The sequence below is a fragment of the Schistocerca cancellata genome, chromosome 5, assembly GCF_023864275.1.
Source record: "Schistocerca cancellata isolate TAMUIC-IGC-003103 chromosome 5, iqSchCanc2.1, whole genome shotgun sequence".
In the NCBI taxonomy this organism is placed as follows: domain Eukaryota; kingdom Metazoa; phylum Arthropoda; class Insecta; order Orthoptera; family Acrididae; genus Schistocerca; species Schistocerca cancellata.
The window spans coordinates 47,222,309-47,228,308 of record NC_064630.1 but is presented as its reverse complement, the minus strand read 5'-3'; the positions used below and the strand labels follow the sequence as shown (position 1 = coordinate 47,228,308).

At 40.3% G+C, this 6,000-nt stretch overlaps 1 protein-coding gene across 1 annotated transcript in view; it reads left to right on the top strand.

Moving 5' to 3' along the window:
• Positions 1–1,097: 1,097 nt before the first annotated feature.
• The window catches only part of LOC126188359 (lachesin-like), a 724,055-nt gene continuing 719,152 nt past the window's right edge, over positions 1,098–6,000 (top strand). Inside the window, exon 1 of the mRNA XM_049929958.1 lies at positions 1,098–1,189. The gene's annotated coding sequence lies outside the window, so the exon portion shown is untranslated. The remainder of the gene's footprint in view (positions 1,190–6,000) is intronic.

The following is a 6,000-nucleotide window of genomic DNA, read 5'->3' as shown; positions in this document are numbered from 1 at the left end:
CCGATTAGTCAGTCTGCATTAGTCTGCGTTTGTCTGCATTAGTCCGTACCAGTCTGCATTAGTCTGTACCAGTCTATAGTCAAGTTTCAATCTGCGCCTAAATACGATTATCATATTCCTGTACATAGCCATGAAGAGAAATGTATAGACACTTTGTCAAGTATCAGAGATATGTGAGATTAACGTACCAAGACCAAAGGAACTTCAGATTGTCAATTGTAAATAGCATCCAGAATCAAGTTACTCAATGTCTATGCTTTTTATTATTTTAATAAATGCATGTGAAAATTAATCAAGTTCTGTTTAAAGTTGGTCACCGTCAATCTGCTACTCTAAGCGTGCAAGTGGCATTTCTATCGTCTGACCTAACGGAAGAAGATAAACACGCCACAATAAGACCACGAGACATATTGCTGACACTCACCTACTTCGTTACAGCGACAAGTCAAATAATCTGATGGCGTGTGTACCGAAGGTCTTAAAGTACGCAGACCATATCCCCCATTCGCTGTTGCGGGTTGCAGCGAGACCTCGAAAATGTCTGTGGTATCGATTCGCGTTGCCGACTTTGGAATGGAGTCGCTGTTTCCGGTCGATATCATTCTGCCCAAATTAATGACCACACTAACAGGTGGACGGTTGACGTGGCTGTGCGATCTTTAGGCGATACTACACTACTCATATTAATGACTACTACCATGGGTACGGATACTTCTAGTGTAGATGTCGACAAGATATCGGCAGACCCACTAATTAATTAGATGGTAGGCTGTTATTTTATGATCATTGACGCTAAGCATAAAGATTAAAAAGAAAACATCTGTAGATCGGTACTGGACGGCAGTGAGGTCCGCAGCATGTCAGCTGTTGGTGCTGGTGTACCCTGCTGGCTGGCTGGCTGGCTGGTGCCAGCCCATGAGCCCCCAGCAGCTCATCAGTGCCTGTGTGGCGTGCTGTGTTGCAGCATGAGGCGCGCCGCGCGGCATGCCGGGAGCGAGTGAGGCGCGTCGCCGCCCCCGCCGCCGCGAGCCGCGGGCCGCCGCCCCCGGCCCCTCCGCCCCCGGGGCGGGCATGGGCCGCCGCTCCGTCACCTCTGCTGCCGCCCCCGCGTCCGCGACAGCCGCCCCCGCCGCCCTCCTGGTGCTCGCCGCCCTCTGCGCCGCCGCCGCCTCCGGCACAGCGGTCAGCGGTAAGTACTCAATCAAAGCCTCCTGCACATTAACAGACAACGCCGTTTTGTGAGAAGAGCAAAGAGGTAAATTTCAGTCGTCGCACGAACACCTGCTGGATAACCATAGCCATAAGTCATGACGATAAAGAAACTCATCCACAGTCACTCAGCTGTGTGTAACAAAGATTGTGCTGAATAATGTTTTTTTATTCCAGTCTTTGATCACAATATCAATTCTTTTGTCGATGACCGGTTTCAGTCTGTAATGACCATCCTCATATTTTTTCTACACCATGTCCTAAAGTGACACGGCCATAATGGCACCGTCAAAACGTATGTAGTCAGCACAGCATGGTCACATAGATCTAAAATAAGGTGTAGAATAGGACACATAGTCCACATAGTCATTATTGCTACTCAGTATGACTGTGTGGACGACGTGGCCTATTCTACACCTTATTTTAGATCTATGTGACGATGCTGTGCTGACTATATTTATATGTTTTGACGATGCCATTATGGCCTTATCACTTTAAGACATGGCGCACAAAAGATCTGAGGATGGTCATTACGGACTGAAACCGGTCATCGTCAAAAGAATTGATATTGTGATCAAAGACTGGAATAAAAAACATTTGGCAGTATTGGATCACTGTTCGTATACGTGACTATTTCGCAGCTTGTGAGATTGTGCTAAATAATTCAAAGAATGTCAGAAGCTCAGAAAATTTAATTAGCTGCCCACAAATACAACGGGAGCCCCACAGGGTTCAATTTTGGGTCCACTCTTATTCCTTATATTTGTGAATAACCTTCCACATAACATTTAGTAAGCAGAATTGGTACTTTTTGCAGTTGATGTAAGAATCCTAAGAGAAAAATCTATACAGAGAATGGTATATAATATCTTCCAAAAGATTATAAAGTGTTTCTCAAAGATGAGCTCTCCCTAAATTTTAAAAACACGCTATATTTAGGCTTATACCAGAAATGGTGATACTAACAACTGTTAAAGCACACGAGCAGGAGTCAATAATAAGGTCAAATGGTCCAAATTTTTGGGTCTATATACTGATGAAAACTTGCATGGAACGAATCATATTATGGCAATTAAGTTCAGCTACTTTTTGTATAATTATATAGTTGTGTTCCAGTATTGTAACAACCATATAGAACTATTAATGTTACAACATCCGATGACGACAGCATAGATTTGTCGAAACCTGTCATAGCAATGAAAAAGATTGCTAGCAATCTTGGAAACCTTGCTTCTTCAAGAATAATACAACTTACTACAATTGCCAACATTCGGAAACACCACTTAAAATATTTTGCATGTTGCCAGTCAATAACGCCTTATGGAATAATTTTCTGAGGTAACTCATCACTTAGAAAGAGAGAAGTGATTTCACAAAAGCGAGCAGTGAGAATGATATGTGGTGTTCACCCACGAATGTCATGCAGGTTCTTTTTCAAAGTGCCACGCACTTTAACTGCTCTGTCAGAATGCATCTATTCACTAATCAAATTATAAATGGTGCATCACAATTTGGAAAGAACAGTTTTGTCCACACCTACAACCCTAGAGGGAAAAATGATCCTTATTCCCATTTATTATAGCTTTCAGTGGCTCAGGAGTTGAATAAGCAACATTTTTCATCATGTGCTCAGTAACATAAAATGTGTGACAGGTAGGAAAGCAAGTTTTTAAATACAACTTAAAATCGTTTATTCTGGACAATTCCTTCTATTCTGTTCACAAATTTCTGCCTAAAAACTTGTAGCCAGCAAAAAAATAGAACTGAAGTTAGTACGTTTTCATTAATGTTAACACTAATCATGTGTACATAACCTGTAAACTGACTCGTTCGACATAATTTCGATAAAAGTATCGTTCAAATGATCTATGAAAGTGTAACTGACAGGGGAAAGGTAGCCGGACCTGGCGAGATACATGCACGATTATATATACATAGTGAGAAAAAAACTCACTCATTTTCTAACAGTGAATTATAGTAGGTCGCTGGAGCAACAAAACGTTTCAAGCAACTGGAAAAAGTCAGAGATAAATGCCGTATTTGAGAAGAGACACGTATTGTTGACGTCTTTTATTACAGGACTATATTAATATATTACTACGTTTCGTCTGTGTGAACAACATGTATTTGCATACAGAGATAATAATATGCTAGCCTGCGCTGAGCAGATTCCTTACAAAGAAAAAATGTATTTACAAAACTGTATTAAAACGATTTTTGACGTAGCTAGGCATCCTCAAATGTGTTGATTCACAATGTACTATTCAACGGTTAACTGGAACCGTGGAAACAAGCAACGTCATTGATATGTAGAATATACTTAAAGATTCATTAGTAGTGGGTGCAGTACAAAATTGTTAAGGCTTTCATGGCCACTTGTTGGCAAACTTCCTGTTGGCTTCTGTCTCGGGTTCTTCGGCCGACGTTCATCTGATGATTTTTGCCGTTTCACCAGCACGAGTGGCTGATATTGTTAAAGTTTCGCCCTCCATTGCTGGTGGTGAGGGTGGTGGACGTTTCGCCAGCACGAGTGGCTGGCTTTATCAAAGAAAAACCATCAGACGAACGTCGGCCGAAGAACCCGACACACAAGCCAAAAGACAGTTTGCCAACGGGCACAGTATTAGAACGACTACATCCATTCATGAATTAAGCAGTTGGTCATACCAATCAGGGACGAAGTGATTTTATAGAATACGAAACCAGTATAAATATTTCTTCTATGGGAAGCCCAAATAATGCATGTCATAGATCCACTACAGCTGAGGTCAATACATCAGGTGGGAAGCGAGCAGGCGGTTACCGGGAAGTTAGGCAGCCCACACTACGGTCTCATATGTCTTGCGGACTGAAGTCGTGGACGCTTATAGCATCGAATGTTCTGGAGACGCAATCGGCAGAGAGGCCTGGGACCTATTTTGTACCAAAAAAAAAAAAAACAGGTAATTAATAGTTTATTGAGTGATGATAATGTTGGCTGAATAACATCGGATTTCTGACGTTGTTTTATTTCCCATGTAGAACACATTGAAATTTATATGGTTACAGCATGTACGCAATGATTCCCCTTGATAATATGTGCGATTTATGTGCATTCCTCGTTGTTCCATTTTATGATACACCTAAAGAAGAAGTAACTGCCTATAAACGCGATAACAAAGTTTCTGCCCAAGCCCCTGCTATAATTTAATACGATAGAACAAAGGAATATAACAACGATACAATGGGGCTATTGAATGTAATAGTTTCTCAGTTATCCAAGCCTGTGATATAACCCAGGACCATAGATCACATGAAGTAAAAGATTTTCAAGCACTGACCTATGCGAATTTCACTTATTAATGTGGGTTGCGCCTTAACACATGTTACATGTTTAGTTGTTTTATGCACCCTATCATGGTGTATGAACTTGCTTCATGTCGAGGTTTACAAAGTGCTAAGGAATTTCCGGTGGCAAACTCTTGTTTATTGCGTGAACAGGTGTAACCTTCGTAACGCTACTCTGCGTGGTCACGTGTCTTGGGAACGTTTGGCTGCTTGCTAGTTTTCGTTGTTTAATCGCAAGTCCGTTGCAATATCGTTGAATAATAAGTTGCGAGTCTGAACATTTCGGAGCTCTAGCTCCTCCAGAAATCGTTTTCGGAACTATATTGTATTAACCAACCCGACGATGTTTCTCAACTGATATATATGTATACGGATTGGATATACGGTCTAATCTGGTCTATGGCAGGGAATTGTCTCAGGACGCCAATTTCGACTCCTTGTTGGGACTTCGTCCACATTGAATGGAACTCTAACTTACATTAAATCACATAGAATATGAATGAAAAAGACTCTTTCCTTTCGTTTTTCTTTTTATTCGTTTTAAGATTTGTCAAATTTGTTGTACTCAATACAATTACAAAACTTTAGAATATACAACATTCTTTGTTTCTTGTATACTATGCGGTGACACTATGAAATATTGTTCTAAATCAGTTGTTGGTGAAAGTACAACATGCAACTGTGTATGTGAAAAACACTCATCTTAAATCTATTACAGCATATGTGAATGTCATTACAAACGAATCTTTAATTGTAAATTTAAATCGTCCAAAACAAATGGGTAAATCGGATGGGATCATTGGTATAGGGGTATGAGAGCTATTTCCCCAGCTGCTGAACCTGTAAGGATGGTATCTTCAATGACATTACTGGATTCATGAGACTGGAAACTGTGGTCGATACTGAACTGCTTCTTCATTGGTAAGTACAGTATCGAATAATTTGTATTCCTTATGTTTCCTTTCACCTTTTCCAAACTGATATTGTTTATTTCAAATTCAGAAATGTTACAGATTGTAATGACTGCTCTCTTGCGAAATGAGTGGTATGTATTCAGTAAGAGATCATTGAAGTCAGGATTAGCTTTAGAAATTGGATATTCAATTGGTGATGTAATGTTACCAAGTATATCATGAACAACATACAAGAAAGCTGAAGGTTATCCGATAGTTGAGACGTACAAAAGCTAATTCATATTAAAGATAGGCTCACTTCATTCACTGTAGCTTCTTAGATGTGTATGTACATCGTAATCTTTCGTCATTGATAATGAGCTAATAGTGTCGGAAAAAAGACAGAAATAAATTCCTTTTTTTCTAAAAGAGGATGTGAGAAAGAATTTTAAATCGTTTAAATTCCCTTCTTCTGTCGTAGTTAAAACTACCTGCAAGGAAGAAAAACAAGACTACACTTTCGCAGTGTGTGTGTGTGTGTGTGTGTGTGTGTGTGTGTGTGTGCGTGTGT